The 24,765-nt window shown below is 44.6% G+C and overlaps 1 protein-coding gene across 1 annotated transcript in view; it reads right to left on the reverse strand.

The window, feature by feature from the left end:
• The window catches only part of SV2C (synaptic vesicle glycoprotein 2C), a 202,996-nt gene extending 182,342 nt beyond the window's left edge, over positions 1-20,654 (reverse strand). Inside the window, exon 1 of the mRNA XM_072736973.1 lies at positions 20,516-20,654. The gene's annotated coding sequence lies outside the window, so the exon portion shown is untranslated. The remainder of the gene's footprint in view (positions 1-20,515) is intronic.
• Positions 20,655-24,765: the final 4,111 nt, after the last annotated feature.

Here is a 24,765-nt window from a genome sequence, read left to right on the forward strand (position 1 = left end):
TTCCAACTATTTATTGCTAGCACATAAGAATTTGACTTTTGTATATTAGTTTTAGCAAATTTTTGTGTGGATTCTTTGGGACTTTCCAACTATGTGACTATGTAATCCGTTAATAAAGACAGTTCTGTTTTTTCTTTTCAATATGGAAGACTTTCACTTTTTTCTTGCTTTATTACATTGGACATGGTTTCTAAAATAATTTTGAATAGGAATGGTTAAAGTAGAAATCCTTGCTTAGTTCCCAGTATTAAGGGGAAAGCATTAAACTATTCAACATTAAATATTATTTTAGCTATAAGGTTTTTGGAGATGCTCTTTATAAGAAGTTCTCTTTTATTCTGACTGCTGAGAGTGTGTAAAAAATCAAAAGTAAGTGCTAAATTTTATAATATGGATTTTCTGTATCTGTTAGATTACTGATAGGATACATTACATTTATTGATTTGCAAATGTTGAAACAGCTTTGCATTCCCAGGATAAAGTTGGTTATTATGTATTATGGCTTTTATAAATTTTTTTTATTCAATTTGCTAGTATTGTGTTGAAGATATTTTCATATATGTTCATGACAGGTATTGGTTGAGGGTCTTTTCTTGTAACATCTTTGTCTAGTTTTAGGAGTAGGGTAATTATGCTCTCATGAAATGAGTTGGAAGGGGTATCCATCTTTGCTATATTCTGAAAGAGCTTATGTAGAATCAGTATTATGTCTTCCTTAAATGTTTAATAAAATTCATCAGGAAACACATTAAAACTTAATTGTACTAATTTAAGAATTGTGAAGAGTAAATGAGACAGTGTATGAAAATAGCCTAGGTACTGTAACAAGCAGAACCCAGGCAATAACAAATATTTGCCATTATTATTACGTCTACAAATCCAACTTAATATAGGTAGTTAGTATAAGTGCATGCATCTTCCCAGTGAAGATTATACACCAGAGACTGGCATGCAAACCCAAGTACACTGGCCATAACTGATAATATTAAAAGCCCAAGACATGAAGGAAAAAAAACCTTTAGATTTCTTTGATACAATCAATATACACCCATTGTGAAGGGCCATTAATATTTTTAAAGAGTTTCAGCATTATACTATTTGAAACATTTTGTTTCATAATTGTCCTTTAAATTTCTATATGTGCAAAAAAAACCCCATGTTGCTATTTATTACAAGTCATAAAATTAGGAATGAGCTTAAATTTTGGAATGCAGGTGGGGTACCTGGGTGGCTCACTCAGTTAAGCATCCCACTTTTGATTTCATCTCAGGGTCGTGAGATCAAGCCTCATGTCAGGCTCTGTGCTGGGCATGGAACCTGCTTGAGATTTTCTCTCCTCCTTCCTCTGTTCCTCTTCCCCACCCCACTCACACTCCTGTTCATGCATTTTCTCTCTGTGTGTGTCTGTCTCTCTGTCTCTGTCCCTCTCTCTCAAAAAAAAAAAATTAGGAATGCAGGTAAATAATAGGACAAAATTCCTCTATATAACTACTTTGCATTTTAGTGACTACAAAAAACACATGAGGACTAAATGAATGGTAAATAATGAATAAAAGGTATTGTAATTTTAGAAATCCATTAAAAAACATACTGAATATTTTAACAATTTCAATTATGCATTATTACTTACTGCATAGCTTTTTATTTATCCCTATATGGATTTGCAGACTGACATTATAACAGAATGGGGGTGGAGGAAGGCAGTGAAGCGTACCAAAAGCTTGAATAAGGGTCTAATGGAATATTAATGAAGCAAGCAAGTGAAAAACAAAATCTAGATCTTTCAAATGCTAAGGCTTCATTCACTATGAACAGAGAGGACTCGAGCCTTGATGATTCAAGGCTGGTGATCATCACAGAGGTACATTAATGAAAGAGAATGCTAAAGTCAGGGTCTTGTTTCCTGTTGGATAAATAATGAGTATTTATTGAACGCCTCTCAGCAAGGCTACATGGAAACTAAGTCAAGTCTCTCTAATGCTCTTACAGAGCTCCGCAGAATACACAGATTCCCTTGGTGTATAGAGAGAACCTAGGTTTTGAAGCCCCACAGGTACAGATCCACTATTTATAGTTCTGTGACCTTGAGCAAGCAATGCAGGCTCTTTCTGCACCAGACTTTTAATTTCTAAAATGCATTATTGCCTACTGATTCACCCCACAAATATTTCGTGATTATGCTAGGCCCTGTGTCACCTGCTGAGCCCATGAGGGCAAACCTTCAAGAATCCAGAGAAGTGAGCATTCATGAAACAGAGTAACCAGTGTTACCACTGTACAAGAAGAAAGTGTATCACTTGCATACTGCAATGGTGTCTAAATTGGACCTGGGAAAATCAGGTAGGACTCCCCTAAGGAAATCACTGTTAGGTAAATTCTGAAGAATGAATGGGAGTTAACTAGGTGAGCTGTGGAGTGAAGAATGAAGGGGAGAGCCTCCAGGCAGGCAGAAAGGCTCAGAGGAGGCAAGAAGAGAGCACGGTCCCATCAAGGACCTGAAGAAATTCTCTGTGGCCCTAGTTAGGAATTGATCCTGGATCGTAAGGCAACGTGGAGCCATTGCTGATTTTTAACAATGAAAACAGACACAGTCTTTTTGTTTAACAAACCTATAGTGTATTGAAAAGGGACAAAACTGAAGGTCAAAGGCCCTGGTAAAGGCTGTTGCGAGAGATGATGGTGGCCTGGACTCAGATGTGATAAAAACTAAGAACAGGTGCCCAGAAGAACAGCTGGCCTGTGTTAGGAACCCAGCACATGTTAGATGCCTTTGTTCTTCTTCTCTTGTAATCGGTGCCACTGTTTTAAAAGGAATTGTCCAGGGATCCCTGGGTGGCTCAGCCGTTCAGTGCCTGCCTTTGGCCCAGGGCGTGATCCTGGAGTCCCGGGATTGAGTCCCGCATTAGGCTCCCTGCATGGAGCCTGCTTCTCCCTCTGCCAATGTCTCTGCCTCTCTCTCTCTCTCTCTCTATGTCTATCATGAATGAATAAATAAAATATTTTTAAAAAATAAAATAAAATAAAATAAAATAAAATAAAATAAAATAAAATAAAATAAAATAAAATAAAATAAAATAAAAGGAATTGTCCAAATGTCCCAAGTAGCCATACAAGTAAAACCTCTTTCCAATGAATAATTTTACAAAGAAATATTCTTCATAACAAATACTTCTATATGTCAAAAGGGAAGAAATACAATCTATTTTACCTCTCCATTTTTGGCTACCAAGTGATGAGATTTCTAAAAAAATGTTGATGTACATGCAATTTTATTGCAACAAAATTGTTTCAATGTCTTAGTTAATTACAATAAGTTCACTAATTAAGCTCACTAAATAATATCATTAATATTAGCAACCTCTCTAGTCAGTAAAGATCACATAACTGGTTTACTGTCTTGGAGTTTAAATACTGTTTTATTTTTTTTCAAGATTTTATTTATTATTTATTTTAGAAAGAGTGCATGCATGCATGAGCAGGGGGAGGGGCAGAGGGAGAGGGAGGAAGAGAATCTCAAGCAGACTCCACTGATTGTGGAGCTGGATGCGAGGCTCAATCTCAAGATTCTGAGATCAAAATCAGGAGTCAGATGCTTAACTAACTGAGCCACCCAGGTGCCCCTCAAGCCCTATTTTAAAATTATTTTGATAGTTTCATTTTATATGTTTATTGTTTGTCTCCCCCGCCCCTAGAATGTACTCTCCATGAAAATAGGGACTTTACCTGTCTTGTTCTCGGTTCTCTCTCCAGCAGCTGGAGCAGTGCTTAGTGCTTAACAGAGGCACAATAAATATGTGTGGGCTAAGTACTTCACAGAATGAGTGAAAACCAGGGGGCCGTCTATGTGAAGTAACTCAAATTAGCCACTCCTAACTGGTATCTTTACTTCAAGGCTCTCCCTACCCATAGCCATTGCACACTTGATTTCAAATTCCTCTCCTTGCTCAAACTGAGCTCAAACCGCCACATCTGACCTTCAAGGACTCCCATCCACTGCAGCAGCTCAATCTCCCACCCCTGCCAAGTCCCAGAGCTCACACCACTTCTTACCCCATCTACAGGATAACTTGCATTTCCCAACTGCCCCCGTATGCTCCACCTCAAATACCCTACATCTCCCTGCCTGCCTGAAAAAATCCCATCTGCAATGTAAGGTTCACCTCAAAAATGATTGCTTTTGAAATTTCTCTTTACACCTTAAATCAGTGGTTCTCAGCTGGGGATGAACTTGCATGTTCTCTACTACCTTGGAGACATTTGGCAATATTTGGAGACATTTTTGGAGGTGATTACTGGAGGGGAAAATACTACTGGCATCTAGTGGGTATCAGTCAGGGATGCCATTAACTACCCTATGATGCACAGCACAGCCCCCTACAACAAAGAATTATCTGGCCCAAATGTCAATAGTGCTGAGAATCCAGAAGACCTGCCTTAAGCAAATGTCCCATTGCCACCTTCAAACCACTGCAGTTTTGGAATGCATATACCGCACGCCCACTCTCTGTTGGACAATATTTATATAATTCATCTGAGCCTTCCCTCACAGGTCTGTGTGCTCGAGATCACAGGCTGAATCCTACCAATCTCATTTTTCCTAATGAACATAGCCTATGCCTTGCACAAAGGAGACAATCAATTTGTGAACTGAAATTGAACTGAAATTTTGATTTTGTTCTTAAAAAATATTTCAATTATCTAGTCAAGTCTATTTTCTCCTGTGACCTGTTAAGAAGAAAGGAAAAGGTAGACACCATGTTGTGCACTGAATCTTTAAATCCTTAAGATAAATTCTGTTACCTTTTATGCTTTCATAGGAAACAGTGTCCATTTAGGGCAATAACGGTGCTATATTGGATTAACTGCCATTTGGATGCTAGTTTTCATCACGTACTCTGCAGCTGTATTTTTTCATTTACCATACCTGTAACTTTTGAACTAATAAACAAAGAGGTAAATGAGCAGCCAACCTTGAACCTCAGCTAAGTTAAAAGGTGGCTTTACATGAGTCAGGACCAAGTAATACATGCCATGATTCACCTAAAGTACCTCCTTTTCTTATAATCCTAATACTTAATAAAGTTAACAAATATTTGCTAATTTTATAGTTCATCAACATCATAGTCTCTGAGCAATTTACACATAAAATATTTTGGCCATTTCCCTGACAGGGCTGTACATGTAGAGGCTTTTGACATATTTACAAAATTCAACTAACGGTGAAAATTCACATGTGACCATCCACTCCTAATTTCATCTCTTCTGATACAAGAATTGATAGTCCTGAGGAAAATACAGACACAGATGCATGCTAGTCCTTAGAATTAAATTTGGAATTTTGCATTAAAAATTCGGCTTGGCGAAAAGAAGGAAAATCTGGTATTAGACAAGATCATCATAAATTCCTTCATCATTACCAGAAGGTAGGCTGAATCCTCATGACTATAAATCCAAACGGCCTTCAGGCTGAGAACACATGCAGTGGCTCACTTGAGAAGCTGTTACACTGAGAAGCTAGGCATCCTGATTCCCAACGCTGTCAGTCAGGGACAGTGGAAACTGTTATGAAGGTATTTTGTGTTGACCTATGTCAGCCAGACCCCAAATCAATGGTTATCCTTCAAGGGAAGGAGGAAACTCCTCCAAGCAGAGAAGCAGAATGCAATCAGAAGACCCTGAGAAGGATTTAACATCATCACTGTTTCCTGAGTGAAGATATCACAACCCATCGCTACCAGCAGAGGAAAGGAAGACAAGACACACACACACACACACACACACACACACACAGAATAGCCCAACACACACATACCAGCAAAGGAAAGCACTAATATGGTGAGGAGGAGGTACAGAACTAACTTCAAAAGCATCACTGGGAGTCCCAAGAGCTCAGTCACACTTTATTGCACTTTAATTTTAGGCAAAGATAGTTAATCATATGATTTTTTAAATTTTGAGTTACCCCATTTCAAAATCTTTTACTGAGTGAAAAAAATTTCTAAGCCAACAATTGGACATAGCATGAACTCTTACTTTCTATCCTATTTAGGAGCTTAATTATTTTTTAGATGCTTTATTAAATGCAGTATGACGTTACACCAAATGTCTGATGTGGTAATCAACATAACAACTGAGTAATATGGTAATAATAAGGGTGTGCATAAGGTCAAAAGTTGAGAGTAAATGAATTAGTTGTCTACTGCATAATATCCCTCTGACTTTGGCTCAGGTCCCGTCGGTATATAATTTAGGTAGAGTTCAAATGCCTCCAAATCTTCCATGACCACTAGGTTTCACTGATCTCATCCTTAAAGGAGAATCATATCATTCCCCTAATGTTAAATAAAGCTGGAAGTTTAAGATGGCCTGTATTCCTGTCTCACAATCAATTATATTAATCACTGGCTTTTCTCCTCAGGCTTGCTGGGAAGTAGATATTAACCTTTATGGGTTTGGTGGGTGTTTTTTTTTTTTTTTAATTCACTGACTTTGAATATAATCAAGCCTTCTTGTGCACATACACCTGTATCCCAAAAGGCAGGCACAATCATTACATATTCAGGTTCACAGTAATGGATGTTTGCAGCTCTGCCCCAATAAATGTCCTCTGCACACCACAGATAAAGAGTGATGCCCGTATCAATACTTCAACTTTGGATTAAAAGGCACACAAATTGGATACATTATTCACTCCTGGGTCACTCCTTCAATGTCTTCTGGTGTATTCCTTTTGAATTACCCTTACATCAGTTTCTGTTGATAAGAAAAATATTCTTATCCTTGAACCACAGACCAAGACAAGTCATCGACCTTTCATTCTCTGTTTTGTCAGTCTCTTGTGGAAGCAAGTCAGATGGCTCCCACTCTCATACACAGAAGACGGGGAGGGGAATCCCTAGGGAACATTGTCTAGCAATGACCTCAGAGAATAACAAGAAATTGTTATTCATAAAGAAGGATTAGAAAGAAACCACCAGACTCTTACTGGGCATCTCCCCTAGTTATTAGAGCATTCATCTTTGAAAATATCTGTTTCTTCAGTCCTCTACACTTGCCCTGTCCTTAGCCATCACTAATCAAGATTAGAGCAGCATGTCACTGCCCAAGTTTCCACACTGCTTGTGTTTTGGGTGAGCCCTGGAAGTAGAATTACGATAAAGGCTTGTCTATTTCCTACAGACACACCATTTCTGTAAGTCAGTCCAGCTCATACACTACCCCCTTTGCAACTACTGCTAGAGAGAGAGTAATGTGGCAATCTTCACAGAAAGATTATGCTCCTTTCAGAGACAATGACAAAATGGAAGAGCCCTCCCTGTGTTACAGCTTGCCCCCTCACATACCAAAGATAAATCAGCTTACTACCCGTGGTACTAAAAAGTAGAGAATTTAGAGGAATCCAACAACACCTAGTAATAACATCCATTTTTCAGTGTCTTGTCAAATAATTTTCATAGATAAAATAACCCATCTGCAGATAAACTTAGAATACCTATATAATGCCCTAACGGAGGAAAAGGAGAACCAGAAGAAATAATAAAATACGTTTTTAAATATGTAAATATTCTGGTGTAACAATTCTAAAATACAAAATGAAGACATGAAACCCTTGTTTCTAAATGTACAATCAGCATGAATGTAACAAACACCCATGGAGGCAAATAGTACTTATTAGCAATTTAAACATCATAACTAGTGTGTGTTACCACTGGTGACATGACTGTTGGAAATGATGAGCAACACTTGATAAGATTTTTAAAAAAACAAAGTACAGTCTTCCTTTGATTTATTTATAAGTTGTTTCCTTCAAGGAAAATATGTTACATATGAAAATTATGCAAAAATACTTGTATTTAACAGAAGTAGTTCTAGACTTAAATTATTAGAAATGAAATTTTCACTTGAATGGATGTCTGATAGGACATGGGTAAATTATGCAGTGTGTGAGACAATGCTTTGTTATGTGGAACTGTCCTATGTATTATATGTCGTCGGAACATGGGCTGAAATGACATGCATGGCGCTTTGAGCCTAGGTTTAAGTGTCCATCCACTATTCTTGTATTTCTATCATCTCCATGCAAAATATATGAACTGGGTAGCCAATTATTCCAAGTAGGACTAAAGACCTGAATCTAACCTGTAATTTGGAGAAAATCTAGCAAAGCTCAATGTAAATTAGTCTTCCAATCCACAGATGCATGGGCAAAAAGAAATTGCTTTAGGTTACTAACTTTTGGAGTAGCCAGTTAGGCACCACGATGTAGCAATAAACGTCTGATGTATCGAATGAGATTTTCTTTTTTTTCCCTCCCAGCATAACATAGGCAAGTATGGTTAAAGGGAGAATAGAAAAATCAGTAAGAAATTCATGACAGGGATCCCTGGGTGGCGCAGCGGTTTAGCGCCTGCCTTTGGCCCAGGGCGCGATCCTGGAGACCCGGGATCGAATCCCACGTCGGGCTCCCGGTGCATGGAGCCTGCTTCTCCCTCTGCCTGTGTCTCTGCCTCTCTCTCTCTCTCTCTCTGTGACTATCATACATAAAAAAAAAAAGAAATTCATGACATTGGACAGGGAATGGATGGATATTATGAAAAAGAAGGAATGGGTGGGATCTAGGGAGAAGTTAGAAGTTAAACAGCACTATAAAACAAACAATGCTAAGTCACTAGCTGTATGAGTTGCTGGGGTATAGAGAAGCTCTCCAACAAACCATGACAGTGTGTATTTCATGAGCTTGCTCCTCCACAACCACCTTAAAGGATGGAATCTGCAACATCTGCCATAGTCTGACGGATCCATGTAAAGACAGGCAAAGATATAATAAGACTTGAATAAGGTTCACAGGTTTTCACAAAATAAAACCCTTGTCATCCAGCGTGGTCCTGGCACAAAAACAGACACATAGATCAATGGAACAGAATAGAGAACCCAGAAGTGGACCCTCAACTTTATGGTCAACTAATATTTGACAAAGGAGGAAAGACTATCCACTGGAAGAAAGACAGTCTCTTCAGTAAATGGTGCTGGAAAAATTGGACATCCACATGCAGAAGAAGGAAACTAGACCCCTCTCTTTCACCATACACAAAGATAAACTCAAAATGGATGAAAGATCTAAATGTGAGACAAGATTCCATCAAAATCCTAGAGGAGGACACAGGCAACACCCTTTTTGAACTCGGCCACAGTAACTTCTTGCAAGATACATCCACGAAGGCAAAAGAAACAAAAGCAAAAATGAACTATTGGGACTTCATCAAGATAAGAAGCTTTTGCACAGCAAAGGATACAGTCAACAAAACTAAAAAACAATCTACAGAATGGGAGAAGATATTTGCAAATGACGTATCAGATAAAGGGCTAGTTTCCAAGATCTATAAAGAACTTATTAAACTCAACACCAAAGAAACAAACAATCCAATCATGAAATGGGCAAAAGACATGAAGAGAAATCTCACAGAGGAAGACATAGACATGGCCAACAAGCACATGAGAAAATGCTCTGCATCACTTGCCATCAGGGAAATACAAATCAAAACCACAATGAGATCCCACCTCACACCAGTGAGAATGGGGAAAATTAACAAGGCAGGAAACCACAAATGTTGGAGAGGATGTGGAGAAATGGGAACCCTTTTACACTGTTGGTGGGAATGTGAAATGGTGCAGCCACTCTGGAAAACTGTGTGGAGGGTCCTCAAAGAGTTAAAAATAGAGCTGCCCTACGACCCAGCAATTGCACTGTTGGGGATTTACCCCAAAGATACAGATGCAATGAAACGCCGGGACACCTGCACCCCGATGTTTCTAGCAGCAATGTCCACAATAGCCAAACTGTGGAAGGAGCCTCGGTGTCCATCGAAAGATGAATGGATAAAGATGTGGCCTATGTATACAATGGAATATTCCTCAGCCATTAGAAATGACAAATACCCACCATTTGCTTCAACGTGGATGGAACTGCAGGGTATTATGCTGAGTGAAATGAGTCAATCGGAGAAGGACAAACATTATATGTTCTCATTCATTTGGGGAATATAAATAATAGTGAAAGGGAACAGAAGGGAAGGGAGAAGAAATGGGTAGGAAATATCAGAAAGGGAGACAGAACATAAAGACTCCTAACCCTGGGAAACGAACTAGGGGTGGTGGAAGGGGAGGAGGGCGAGGGGTGGGGGTGAACGGGTGATGGGCACTTGGGGTACTTGATGGGATGAGCACTGGGTGTTATTCTGTATGTTGGCAAATTGAACACCAATAAAAAAAAATAAATTTATTATTAAAAAAAACCCTTGTCATCAAAATTCAAATCATGGTTCATTTATCTGTTCAGATTACAAACACATATACATTAAATAACCAGTAGATCCACAGTAAGCCCATGAGTAATTCATTTTTATCGACACTTGCTTTCAAAGAAACTGGAATCCTCTATAAACCTGCCTATCATACAGATGTTTGTAAAAGTAACTAAATATATGTCATTCTATCTAGTTACTAATGTTCTGATATTTTGAGGGCTGGTTTAATGGTAAATAAAAGAAATAATGAGTTTAAAAGTTTGCAAATAACCAGAGGCAATGATTCCACATTCTAATGAGATAGGAATACATTTTAAATAATTCATATACATTTTTAAATGATCTACAGATAATGCTACATGACTTTGAAGTTTCTTTTTTTTAAGATTTTATTTATTTATTCATGAGAGACACACACAGAGAGAGAGAGAGAGAGAGAGAGAGAGAGAGGGGCGGAGACACAGACAGAGGGAGAAGCAGGTTCCATGCAGGGAGCCTGATGTGGGACTCGATCCCGGGTCTCCAGGATCAGGCTCTGGTCCAAACTGCTGAGTCACCCAGGGATCCCGACTCTGAAGTTTCTAGACTCTATATAAAAAATTGACTAAACTAAGTATCCAAAGCAATGAAGAAAATACAATTAAATACAAGAATCACAGAGTTCACAAAATAAAAACCAGTGATCTTAAATAACTATGCATTATATTTGACAACCTGGATTAAAATTGACAAATTTCTTTTTTTAAAAAAAACACAGCTTACTAAAATTGACATAGGAAGAAATAAAATTCTTGGCCTTTATTAAAAATAAATTATTTTGTGATGAAATAGAGACTTAAGAGCATTGGTTGAAATTCTATACACATTCATAAAAAATTTTAGCCAATCAGAAACAAGGAAACTTATCCAATCTGATAAAAGTGGAGGTCAAATGACAGAATTGCTCATGAGGGACTTAGACTCAAGTCATAAGTGGAACCCAGAAGAGTGGGGGACTGTTTTCTCCTCCTGGCATCGTGTGGACTGAGAGTTTGGCCAGCCTCTCTGGGAATGGTCATGATGCTCTGACCATCAACAGTGAGGAGGCTCTGACAAGCAGTTTCCCAGACACTGGGCATGAAAAAAATAGGCATCTGAGCAGGACAAGGAGAACTGTTAGGCACCTCCAGAAGGAGGCTACGACTAGCAGACACACAAAAAGTGCTTCTAGAACACTAGAATCCCTGTCATGGTCTGGGTGTTGGTTAAAGAGATGTGTTAATTTTGTGAAAATCAACTCAGCTACACCTTTTTTAACATGTACACTTTTTATCTCTGTATATTATACTTCCATGAAAAAGGCTTAATAAATTTTTAACGTGTTCAGCCCTGATGTGTCCAGCACTTGGGAGTTATAAAGATCTCAGTGACTTGGCCTCTTCCCCTTAAGGCTCAAGGGACTCAGAATCTAGTGGGGAAACGTGTAGAGAGCCACAACATCAAAGTGTGAGAAGCACTATGATGGTGGTGGCTGCAAGGGGGCTGGGGGAAACAAAGAAAGGAGCCCAAATTCTGCTGTGGTGGGGTGTGAGGTTTTAAGCTGGGGTTTGACAGGCAGGTAGGGGCCTTTCCCCTGAGTGAGCATATGCTGAGAGTGGGGGAGAGGATGAGTGTTGGGAGGGAGAACATTCCAGACCCATGCAAGAGAAGATAAAAATTGTCCATCTCCAATCTCAAGTCCACAGCCATAGGATGAAAAATGTCCCTAAAAGCAAAACATTCTGAGTAGCAATACAGGCTTTTGACAGCCACTAGACATATAAGATTTATTGAGAACAGAGATGGGAGATGGAGAAGAGATCCTGGACTTTAACAACCTAAGTCAGCAATGCACAGTTCTTCTCAGGGTCCGCTGTACTGGATGTTTATAGGTGAGTTCCTTTCTTTTTCATTCAAAATGAAAACAGCTTTATTGAGCACCACAATAATTTATGTTCTTACAACCTCAATTACCTTCCACCAGAGCTGTGAGCTAAAAAAATAGCCATGGAAAAAACTGGCATGGCATTTTAGCCACTAAAACATTAATATCTACACATATTGAGAAACATCATCACATAGGCAACTTGAAATTGATTTTTACCAAATTTACTAATGCCTTAATTATAAAAGTAGTATGCAATTATTGTTGAAAACTCAAATAATTCAGAAATATGTAAGGTAAATAGTGTCAGGTCCTCTCCATCTTATCCTCAAAGGATAATAGTTTGGTCTTTGTCCTTCCAGACTTTTTAATGTAATTTAATTTTTTAATAGAGACATATGACATATTCTGGTCAATAAATGTCGTATTTTTAATTAATAACTTACCTTCAAGATATTTCCATGTCAGTATATACAATGTCTGTGTAGTATTTCATTATTTAGATAAGCCATAATTGATCTGATCACCCTCTGATGGACATTTAGATTATTTTTAATTTTTTGCTACCACAAATAACATGCACAGAACATCCTGTGCAAAATTCTCCTGATTTATCTTAATATTCTGATCCTTCTGAGCATGTCTGGAAGGGAGAGACCAAGAAATCTCCCAGTGAAGAGCTCAGTCCAAGCAGAAGACAATCTGAGAGTCCCTATTTACAGTGTTAAGATAATGGGCTAGAGTCGGAAGGGACAAATGATTGTGAATACAGGATGTTGTGTCGCTTGAAGTGATTCTCACCAGCCCCAAACATTCATACATCCCCTAAACTCTCTAGGGACAGTAAGAGCACACAGTAGCACAGGGAGGTTCTATAATAGTGGAGCCCAGGGCATTCTGGGCAATGGGAAGCATGCTCTAAAACACTGTGGGATGCTGCTGCAGGGAAGTAGAGGCAAGGACCACAGGAATTATCCCTGCAAGCTCAAAGAAATAGTGAAGAATCTTAGCAGCGGACTGGGAATCCACAATTGAGGTAGGAACAGAATCACGGAAATGACTGTGGACACCAGTCTGGGTCTGCATATGTGGCCAACAGGAAACCCTGGCTGCCAATTTAGTGGGGTACTTCAAAAAATAATACTGGATACTTAAATTACTTTTGTGTTCAATACAGCTTATAATGTGTTTAGTGTGCATTAACTGGAGCATGCTGTCACATGTTGAAAATAATAATAGCATGAAGGCAAATATGAGAAAGCCCCAATGGAATTATTGGAATGTCACTTCTTAAATGCAAACACACATAAGCACAAAGATTTTTTAAAAAGAAAAAATGGCATACTTAGCATTACTAAAGAGTAATATTAAAATGAGTAGATTTCAAAGCAAGCTAGTCAGAGCTTGAAATGACAAAGTGGGTCACCTTCTCTACCCACAGCCAAAATGCATGGCTGTTCCCTGCTGCAGAGGTTCCTATGCTGCATGACTCAGCTGGGTAACTTAAAGCAAAGAACAAACATTGCAGATATTTCTGCTAGAAAAATTGCAACCCCCCCGAGATCACTATCTTGTGTGGATCTGCAGATTTAAAAACCAGAATACTGGCACAGAGTCTAAAATACATCACTAGTGTTCCTGGTGTTCCTACAAAGAACTTCAAAGCTGCAGTCTCTCAGCAATCCCAGGAGCAGTGACAGGGAGAGAAGGTCCATGGAAATGGCCCAAGAGTAGGAGAACTAACCCTAGTTCTTTCAAAGCTCCCGATCTAGACCACACTGGATGGCTGTAATCAGGTGTAGGCTGTCATGGTATACTGGAAAAGACATTGATCTTGGTTCAGTCAATTATAAGCCATATAATGGGAAAGTCACAAGTTCTCTGAGTAATGAAAGTCCTAGGGTCATTATAAAGACTATAATAAGCTACATGCACACGCTATGTACAAACATGCATAGGTTCCCAGGATTAGCCAATAACTGACAAAAGGAAAATGTGGGGCCCCTTTGCTCAAAAAATGTCAAGATGTGAGGGCAGGGCATAAACCAAACACGAGGTCTTTCTTCTAAACATCAGGACCGGTGAGGTTCATGGGTCGAAGGCCCATGAACCAGCCCTCAGTGTTATCATCCCACAGATTGGTGTTCCTTGAGAACAGGACCTCTGTAACTGCACAGCTCAATCTCCAGAGTACCTTGCATTTGGCAAATATTCAGGAAACATTTGACTACTTACAGGACTGCATTATAATGAAAAGGAAGCAGGGTGTCTTATATTAAGGAAGGAATCCCTTCATGTTACAAAACAAATACTGATTAAAGAGAAAAGACATATTTTATAGTACAGTGCCTGCAAAGCAACACGTTAGGAACTTTATGTTTTCTTTATTTACCCTTTACAGATAATCTTAAAAGTAGATATAAAAATCATCTTTCTACAGATGAAGAAATTAAGACTCTAAGAGATTAAGAAACTTGCCCATGGTTACACCATTTTTCTCAAACAGCTCATCCATCTGATGAAATTTACTGAGCTCTTACTATGCTCCAAGTACTGTTTTAGGCACTAGGGATAAACAGCAAGAGAAAACAACAACCTATCTCTAATTCTGTCCTTGGCCTCTTGGAGTATTAGTTCAGTCAGGATAGAAAGATAGAAATGAAACAATCTTACTTTTTAAAAAAATGGTAAAATGAGCTTTAAAAACAGAGTTTCCACATTCAGCAAATGAAAATACAGGATGCCTGGATAAATTTAAATTTCATACAAACAACAAATAACATTTTAATATAAGTATGTCCCATGTAATATATGAGACATACGTAGATTATGAAATGTTTTATTAACCTGAATTCAAGTTTATGGAGTATCCCATTTTTCTCCAACAGCCTCGTTTATAAAGAAAAGAACACTGTGAGAAAAGAAAGAATTTTCACCCCAGAGGGTTGGGAAGCTGCCCCAGAAAGGGAAGATGAGCGAAGGACAAAGAGCATCGGGAGTTAATACGGTGGAGGTAGGGTGAAGCAGGTGATGAGGTTGCTGTAGCAGGACAGGGCTGATGTTTGAAGGTTGCTAGGATGGGAACGGTTTGGAGGTTAAACAAAGTGAAGATACAGAAGTGAGCAGGGGCCAGACCATTCAGAGCTCTGAAGGCCATGCTAAGGTTTCCAGCCTTTCTGCTGCCAGAGCAACGTGTTGTAAATGCTGCTCCTTCTGCCTATGCCCTTCCTTCTGTGATACCATCTCCGTAACTGTCTCCACAGGGTTCTTTCCAACCACCCATCTCACTCACTCGGCCCCCTGACTCCTACCACAGAACTTAGTCGTCGTTATGTCTGTCTTGCCAGTTGGAAGATGACTTCTCTGAGAGCTTCAAGTAGAGACTCAATAAATAGTGAAGAGAGCAACAAAGCCTAGAGAGCTCATGTGTTCTGGGTCCCTGTCATGCTTCAAGTGCTAGTTCAAGTACTCTTGCAAGTGTAGACCACTAATGATGACATATAACTTACTTGGCAGAGCTTGATAAACAGCATATTCTGGGCTCACCCATGGAACTACTCATTTAGAATACCTAGCGTGAAGCTTGGACATCTCTATTTGAATAAGCTCCCCAGGAAAGTATGATACACAGGACTACTAAGAACCATCCAAGGATTCAGCTATACTAAGAGTCTAATTCATAATATTTTCAAAGAGTAACAAAAAACAAGAAAAATCACTTTATCTAATTAGTCATAAATCTCACTGTGCTCTTGTGTTATAAGAGGGCCCAAGTGCTATGAGAAGACTAAAGCCCATTAATGTAGTTCTTAGTTTCCAGCCTTAATCATTTGCAGTACATACTGGGCACAGGAAATGATGTAACAGCCATGGTGTATACCGGGTGCTCAACAGAAAGCATTTAAAATTTGTCAGGTTGAGGCACCCGTCAGGCTCAGTCAGTAGACCATGCAACTCTTGATCTTGGGGTTGTAAGTCTGAGCCCCACATTGGATATAGAGATCACTTAAAAATAACATCTTATAAGGGACGCCTGGGTGGCTCAGTGGCTGAGCGTCTGCCTTCAGCTCAGGGTGTGATCCCGGGGTCCTGGGACTGAGTCCTGCATAGGGCTCCCCACAGGGACCCTGCTTCTCCTTCTGCCTGTGTCTCTGCCCCTCTCTCTGTGTCTCTCATGAATAAGTAAGTAAAATATTTTAAAAATGACAACTTATAAAATAAAATAGTCATGTTAAATTCATCTGCATATCTATTTTAACTGAGAGTAGCAAACTGAGATTATTATTTTTCAAATTTGGTCTTTTAAAAATGTTTCAATCCATAATCATAATGATATAATACAAAATCTAACAGATCTATTATTCTACAAAAACAGAGCCCATAGTTCCATGTATAATTACAAAATGAGTTAATAAAAAACACTTCTTATATTCTACCTATCAGCAAAGTTCAAATTTAAAATATAACCCATCAATGAATAAAGAAGATGTAGTATATATACAATGGAATATTACGCAGCCATAAAAAGAATAAAATCTTGCCATCTGCAACAACGTGGGTGGATCTAGAGTATATAATGCTAAGTTAAGTCAGTCAGAGAAAGATAAGTATCATATGATTTCACTCATACGTGGAATTTAAGAAACACAATGAAAAAAAAAGAAACAAAACTAATAAAGAAAAAAAGAGACAAAAAGTGGACTCTTGAATTTAGAGTTTAGTTTGAATTTACAGAGTCTAGTTTGTCTAGAACAAACTAGTGGTTACCAGAGGACAGGCGGGTGGAAGGTGAGTGAAAGGTGATGGAGACAAAGAGCACACTTATCATGAGGAGACTGAGTAACGTATGGAACTGTTGAATCACTATATTGTATACCTATATTGTATACCTATATTGTATTACCTAAAGCTAATATACCTTGTATATGAACTATACTGGAATTATAATTTTAAAAAATAAAATTAAATATAGCTTATCATATATTTCTGTATTTCATGAAGCGAACGAATATTAGAACCAGAAGGTACCAAACCATCCAGTCCATTGCCCTCCCTTTATTTCATCTGGTTCAATTCTTCCCACCAGGGGAACCCATGATGACACGCAACTAGTACCAACTGTCCCTAATTACAAGGGGTGTTTGTGATAAAAATAAGTGGTGCCTTTATACACCAGTAGGACCATATTTCCAGCAAGAATTAAAATAGTAACTTGACCTCCCACTGTTCTTTCAGCTGTGTCAAATAAAGAAAGGAGCTCCAAAATCAATTCACCGCAACATTTACACTGGTTGCTCCATAGGGCAGAATTGAAAAAGCAAAGCAAAAGCAAAGGCAATTTGGCAATGTTGTGCCAAAACCACACACAGACAGGGGGCTGTCTCTCTTAGGTTTACTGCAGACCTGACCTAGATGAGTTCGTGTTAAGCGTGCACCAGGATATACTGTTGTGAACCGTGGGTCAGACAAAAGGCACCGCAACACGGAGAAGCAGCACGGCTGCAGGGTAGGCTGTCCCCTGAGACAGCCGCACAGGATTCAAAGGGTGTCCTAACTTTAACCATTCATAGACTACCTGCCACCGTGTAGGAGGAGCGACGCTGAGCGGTAGCAAGGCAGTTTGACAAATCTCATGTTTTTATTCATGAAGTATATCATCAACAAGTTTACATTATGGTAAGAGATAATATCCCTAATTGTAGGAAATGGGTTTTCTAGGACTCGTGGTCCCGTGATATCTGGCACATTATGATACCCTTTGTGGTACTCTCCTTAAGGCTGGAAACTGCACCCTGTTTTCTGAGGCACCCTCCACACTCAAGGAATATGACTGGGTTAATAATCAGAAGAATTTTTACCTAAAAGCTCTGAGGCTAGGCTGCTGCTCGCACCAGAGAAGCAACTTTGACTGTCATCAGGTCATGAAAAATGAATTTGCTTTCTCTACTACATGACCAAAAACACTCAGATGTAATCCAGAGCTTCCCCGGCCCACCCCACCCCCCTTCTCCAGACAGCAGCTTAATGGCATCTGATTCTATATAAGGCTGTTAGGAAAAGTCTATTGTCTGCATTTGCTGACATTGAAGGCTAAATTTCATTAAAGGAACAGCACTGGTGAATGTCTCCAGAATTTTTTAAAAGGTAAAACTGTTTTCTTTTTCCCTTAAAGGGACTGTGTTTCATAATCTTTTCCATTCATAGAGAATTTGTAGGCACAAAGCTGAGACCATCATCTTTTGTCCTCAAAACAACTTTGTAAACATGAGAGACTCCTAACTCTGGGACACGAACAAGGGGTGGTGGAAGGAGAGGTGGGCGGGGGCTGGGGGTGACTGGGTGATGGGCACTGAGGGAGGGCACTTGGCGGGATGAGCACTGGGTGTTATGCTATATGTTGGCAAATCGAACTCCAATAAAATTTTTTTTAAAAAAACTTTGTAATAAAAGCTCGTCTGAGCTCTTTTCCACATTTGTCAAATGTGGGGAATGAATCCGAGAGGGCAAGTCACTAATGCCGTGGGCGGGGGGGGGGGGGGGGGGGTTGGGTTGGGTTGAGAATCTTTGTCTCTGGGCTCTCCCATGACTGCCTTCCCTCTGGCCTTCCTGCCTTCCCTCCACCTCCCCCTTCCAATCCTTCCGCCACACATCATGCAGCTTTGGACTCATTCAGCAAAGCCGGTGGAGAAGTCTATGCCCGGAGGCTTCCAGAAGGCGGGGTTCCTTCCAAAAACTAACGCGTGGATTGGGCTTTTTATTTTCTACCGGGAAGCGCTCTCAGCACACATTTCGTGGCAGAAGAGAGGCGTGCAGCGCCGGCTCCGCAGGCCCACCTGGCCGCCCCACCTGGCCGCCCCGGGCGGGCCTCCTGGCGAGGAAGGGGCGCCCCGCCGAGTCTCGGGGACCCCAGCCCCGCAGCTTTCACGGCAGACGGGTCCCGGGCGCGAGGCCCTTCGGGACGTGCCGAGAGGACTGGCGGCCCGGGAGACCCACGCAGGCTCTGCTCCGGGATAAGACCGGGAATTCCGGCTGGAGCCGCCAGCCAGGTGCTCAGGAGGAGGCGCGGCCGAGGCCACCGCGGCGCCCTGCGCCCCGCTACTGCGCACTGCGGAGCGCCGCGCGGCCGCCCCCGGACCCCCCCCCGCGGGCTTCCCCCGGACCCCCCCGGAGCACCGCGCGGCCGCCCCGGACCCCACCCCGGGCTTCCCCCGGATCCCCCCCGGAGCACCGCGCGGCCTCCCCCGGGCTTCCCCCGGACCCCCCGGCCTCCCCCGGGCCCCCCCCACGGAGCACCTCGCGGCCTCCCTCGGACCCCCCCCCGGGCTTCCCCCGGACCCCCGGCCTCCCTCGGGCCCCCCCACGGCCTTCCCCGGACCCCCCCAGAGCACCGCGCGGCCGCCCCCGGACCCCCCCCGGCCTGCCCCGGGCCCCCCCCGGGCTTCCCCCGGACCCCTCCCCGCGGAGCACCGCGCGGCCGCCCCCGGCCTCCCCGCCACCCGCAGCCCCTGACGCACGCGCGCCCCGACCCCCGCCGCCCCGCCCCGCCCCGCACTCGGGCCCACGCAGCGGTGACGCGAGCGCCCCTCCCGCCGCCGCCCCCCGTGACTCCCCCCCGCGCCGCCCGCGGGCGCCCCAGGTGCCGGGGTTGTGCGCCTGCCGGGGGCGCCGCTGCCCAAGTCCGTCAGCGCGCTGCGCATCCCGCAGGACGGCCGCGAGCCGCAGGGCCCAGCCGCAGAGCCCGGGCGGAGCGGGAGCGGCCGACGGCCCCGAGGGACGCGGGGGCGCTCGGCGGGAGGGAGGCGCGGGCCCCGGGGCAGCCCGGCCGCGGGACTCCCGGTGCTCCGCCCCCGCCCCCGGCCCCGGCCCCGGCCGCGCACACCCCGGACGCGGCCCCGCGGACGCGCGACGGCCCCTGACCCCGGGTGTCGGTCGGGCTGGCTGGGCGCGGGGCCGCCCGCCTCTGCTCCCCGCCGGCCGCGCGCCCGCAGCGGGATCCAGCCCGGGAGCTGAGCCCGCAGCTGCGGCGCGGACGCCGGTCGCACCCCCGGCGGGGCTGGAGCGGCTCGAAGGGACTCCGGCCCCGGCTCCCGAGCGACCGCGGCCGCCGAGCACCCGGGAGGGCCCCCGGGCCCCGCTCTGCTTCACCCCGACCTCCCAGTCCCGCCCCAGCAAGCGCCCGCGGGCCCCGCCAGGCGCCTGCAGCCGCCTCCTCGGGGCACGCGGGCGAACGTGCGCTCCACGAGGCTGCGGAAGTTCCCGCCGGGCGCCCGGCTCCCAGCCCCGCACGGCCGCCGCGGGCCCCACTCACCGCTCCCGCCGCCGGGATCCCGGCCCCGCTCGCTCCCCGGGCCGCCTCCGTCCGCCCCTCTCGCCGGCAGCGCGCGGACTGGCGACTCCGCCGAGCGTGTCAGCGGCGAAGGGAGGGGCGGGAAAGTGCTCGGGCGGGCGCGCCGCGGCCCCCCCCCGCCCGCTCCCGCCCCCGCCCCACCCCCGCCGTGCTGCAGTGCCGGCCGCCGCGGGGCGGGAGTCGGGGCGCGGCGCGGGGGGGGGCATGGGGGCGGGGGGCGGGCCGACGGGCCCGGCGGGGCATGGGGGGCGAGGGGCGGGCCCGGGGGGGCATGGGGGCGGGGGGGCGAGGGGCGGGCCCGGGGGGGCATGGGGGCGGGGGAGGCGAGGGGCGGGCCCGGGGGGCGCATGGGGGGCGGGGGGGCGGGCGTGGGGGACGGGGGGGCGGGCCTGGGGTGGCGTGGGGGGCGGGGGCGGGGACGGGGGAGCGTGGGGGGCGGGGACGGGGGAGCGTGGGGGGCGGGGGGCGGGCCGACGGGCCCGGGGGCGCCTGGCGGGACTGGCCGACGGGCCGGGAGGGGGGGCCGGGGGGGTACTGGAGACCCCACCAGTGGCCAGGACCCTCGGAGGACTCAGCGGGGGGTTCCTTAACTGGTCCCTAGCTGTAACTCTGCGTGCGCCCGGGGGCGGCGCCCCAGCGTGGCCCCGCGACACCACCGGGAGTCCTGCGCGCTGACCTCGCGGGCGCCCGGCACCCAGGTTTGCCCCCTCCGGGCCCGGGCCGACCCGTTGACGCCAGCGGGCTCCGCGGCGCACCTGGCCGCCGAGCTGACCAGCCCCCCCACCCCGGGTCCACACTGGCAGACGAGTCGAGTGGACACGTGGGGAGCAAACTTTGCTGGGCGTCTGAGGGCTCCCTAGGGCCAGGTGCGCCCAGACAGCGCATCCACAGGCGGACAGAGCAGGTGGCTCTTTTAGGGGGAACTACTGAATATCTAAAAAGGGGAGGGAGGCTCCGTAATTTTGTCTCCCCCCTCGAGGCCCCGGCTGAGCTCCCCTAGTGCAGGAGGCGGCTGGGGGAAGCGGGCTCTCGGCGCCGCCCCACGCCCGCGTGCTGCCACCCGGGTGCCGCGAGGAGCCGGCGTCCCCAGGTCGCTCCGAGGCGCCCGCGCGGCGGGGCCGGGGCGGCCGGGCGGCAGGTGTCGCCCCGAGACGCGCTCCCGCCGTGGGGACCCGAAGCCGACCCAGCGCAGCGCGGGGGCGCGGGGCAGGCACACGCGCACAGCTTTTCGGCCGGTGTGCCCTGTCCGTGTAAATACGCCTGGATGGGTGAACGGACCAGCGTGTAGATGGAAATACGACTTTACGCGCACTTGCGCGGCGGAGAAGAGCTACGGGGCCGCCCCGGCGGCCTCCCGCCCAGAGAAGCGGGTCGGGAAGGAGGCGGTTCGGTTCCGCGCGGTGTCGGAACGTGAGCTCCCTGGCTTGCTCTGTGTCACTCTGCGGGATAACTGTGGAGAGAGGAGGATAGAAACAGTCCTTGCCTGTAATTTCCCCTTGTCGCCATTTCAGGCACTCCAGAACTCTAAATTATGATCCCCCCCCCCCCCCCCCCCACACGTCCTGTTGAACCTACACCTGCTTTACTACATCGGCCTTTGAAAACCTGCTTGGGGCTTGTTTCGATGAAAGGCTTTGCAGTTTGCAACTATATGTGGTGCCCTAAGGTGGTCAGGGAACATGAAAATTAGGGAACATGCTTATTTGCATTTCATCGACCCCTCTGCATAAGCAAATTATTTAAATTGAATAATTATTTAGGCTAAAGTTATTGTGCTGTTACATTGAGATGGAAAATATATCCCATAGGAATGCCTACAAATCTAGCACTGGAAATGAAATTGGGAAATTAAAAAAAAATCATAAATCTTATCCACATTGCCTGCATATTACATATGAAACTTTGTGCTCTCAGCTGCAGAATATGCCGGTGATCCACTGCGTTCCCAAATGGACAGACACCCTCCTGAGAACCTTCCCTCCAAATGTCACGTGACAATGGATTATTTCTCCAACAAGAGAAGTTCGGAAAACCACAAATGATCAATGTGCCCTGTGCTATGCTCTCTTTTGCTTCAATCATTTCCTTGGAAGATACTTTCCATGGAAGATACTTTAAAAAGTATATAAATTTTTCTAGCTGCCAAGTTTCCATGTCTTGATGCACTTGAAGATAACAGCTCCTACAGGAAAATTCCCGATTGTGTATTTTTGAGAAACGTCTGATTTAAGACCGGCTTGTGTTGGAGGAGGGTATTTTAAGGCTGTACCTTTGGAGGACAACAAATATTTTGTCATGATGATGGGACACATAGATTTTTCAGCCTGCCCACCAAAACCGCTCTCATTTTAGGGTCCTAAAAACACTTGTCTTATAGGAGCTGATGGAGGGTAAAGGGGAAACCTGCACTGTTCCCACAAAATCCTAGAGCTCTGACGTCACTACCCTCCTACCAATCTGGAATTCTATTCCACAGTGCAGAATCTGCTGAGCATGGTTGGAAAATAAGCCATTAAACACACCTACCGAGCATCAAAGATGTGTCTTCACATCTGCTAAGTACAGATGCTGTAGTGATTGCATTTGATAACATACACAAGAAGCACAGCCTAGCACATAGTGGGCGTAGATTAAATGCTAATGCCCCACCCCTTCCAGTAGCCAGAGTGAGGTTTCCCTAAGTTTGTGCCTCTGAGTGCTAGTCCTATGTTTCTGCAAGCTCAGGGTAACTGGCAGCTGACTTCCAGAACAGAGACCTCAAGTGAGCCTCATACACTTGGACCAAGGCTACACAGCTCCAGTTTTCCTCACCTTCATGATCAAGGGTTAATAAGGAGGCAGACACCCTTCTCACCCCTAATGCTCACAGCCTCCCCAACACTCTATATCTTGAGTCAGTCAACATTAATCTCATGAAGCCCTTAATGCCTATTTATGTGGGTTACCACAAGCAGCTGGGGAATCTCAAGCGCATTTCTTATCTCTTGCATTTTAACACTCATAAGACTGAACACATCCTACATGTCCCTTTCTCCCTATCCAGCTCCTGAAGCCTTCTGTTTTGGCCTTCTGGAAGGCACATTCCACCATTAGCAAAATGCCCTATGTCTTCAGTCTCATCTCCGAAGGTTCCCTTCACTTCCTGCTCTAATGGAAGCCTGATTCTCTCCCTAGAGAGGCTGCTTCCACACCCCTGGCAAATGATGGCTGGTTTTTCCCTCTCCAGCTCTTGTATCACTCTGTCAGGAGATAAGAAGGTAGTGTCTTGTTCCTCGGTGCTGCTTCCAGGACATTGTTCATTGCTTCTCACTAAAACCTATAGCTTTGGATCTTACTTCTTTGGGTTAATTTATACTGTTGCTGCTATGCTCAGACCTCCACAGCACCCTGCGCCTTTCCGGACAATTTTAGCTCCTAATTCAAGGTCACTTCCTAAACAGTAACCCTACCTTAATCCTCACAAATTTAATGCACATGAAGATTTCATTGCAACCAGTACTATCCTTAGTCCTAAGCAAGAAGGGTTCTGTACCTGGACTTTAGAATGCCTTATTAAAACATTTTAAGTCCCCCTTTGGTGGCTGTGTTTGCAGCCCCAAATTTCCCTGAAACTATGAATTCAGTTTAACTTTGGGCTGGTAATTTCCCAGTACTCTGGCAGAAGAAAATACTTTCTGGAAGAGCTCTCCTTTATCCTAGACTTAAAAAAATATTCCCTCAAGTAAGCTTTTAATGAAATCTAGAAAATGAAGCACACAAAACAACTAAACACACGAGGAAGGATGACACCATGAAGAAGAGTCAGCAGATATAACAGAAGAAACATCAGTCCGTCCTCAAGAAAAAAAACTTCAGGTGTTGGAATTACTAGTCACGATTCTTTCTTTACTTGAAGAAAACTAGAGACAAGTTTATAATTATTTGCAGGTGATAGGAAACTATAAGGAATAACCAACCATATTTGAAAAGGTACCAAATCAACCTATCCAACTCTACTGGTTGTCTTACCAACATCAAATCCAACTTCCACACACATATAACACACCTTCCTCCCTCCTTAAAGAACCTTGATTTTATTTAGGGATCAATCTTTTTTTTTTTTATTGTGCCATATATTTAACAAAATTATTTTACACAGAATGCTAAGAGCACATTTCTTCATATTTTACAGAAGGGCTTGAAATTCATGTCATTGCAGTACCAAATCGAAC

The sequence above is a fragment of the Vulpes vulpes genome, chromosome 14 (genome assembly GCF_048418805.1).
Source record: "Vulpes vulpes isolate BD-2025 chromosome 14, VulVul3, whole genome shotgun sequence".
NCBI lineage: Eukaryota > Metazoa > Chordata > Mammalia > Carnivora > Canidae > Vulpes > Vulpes vulpes.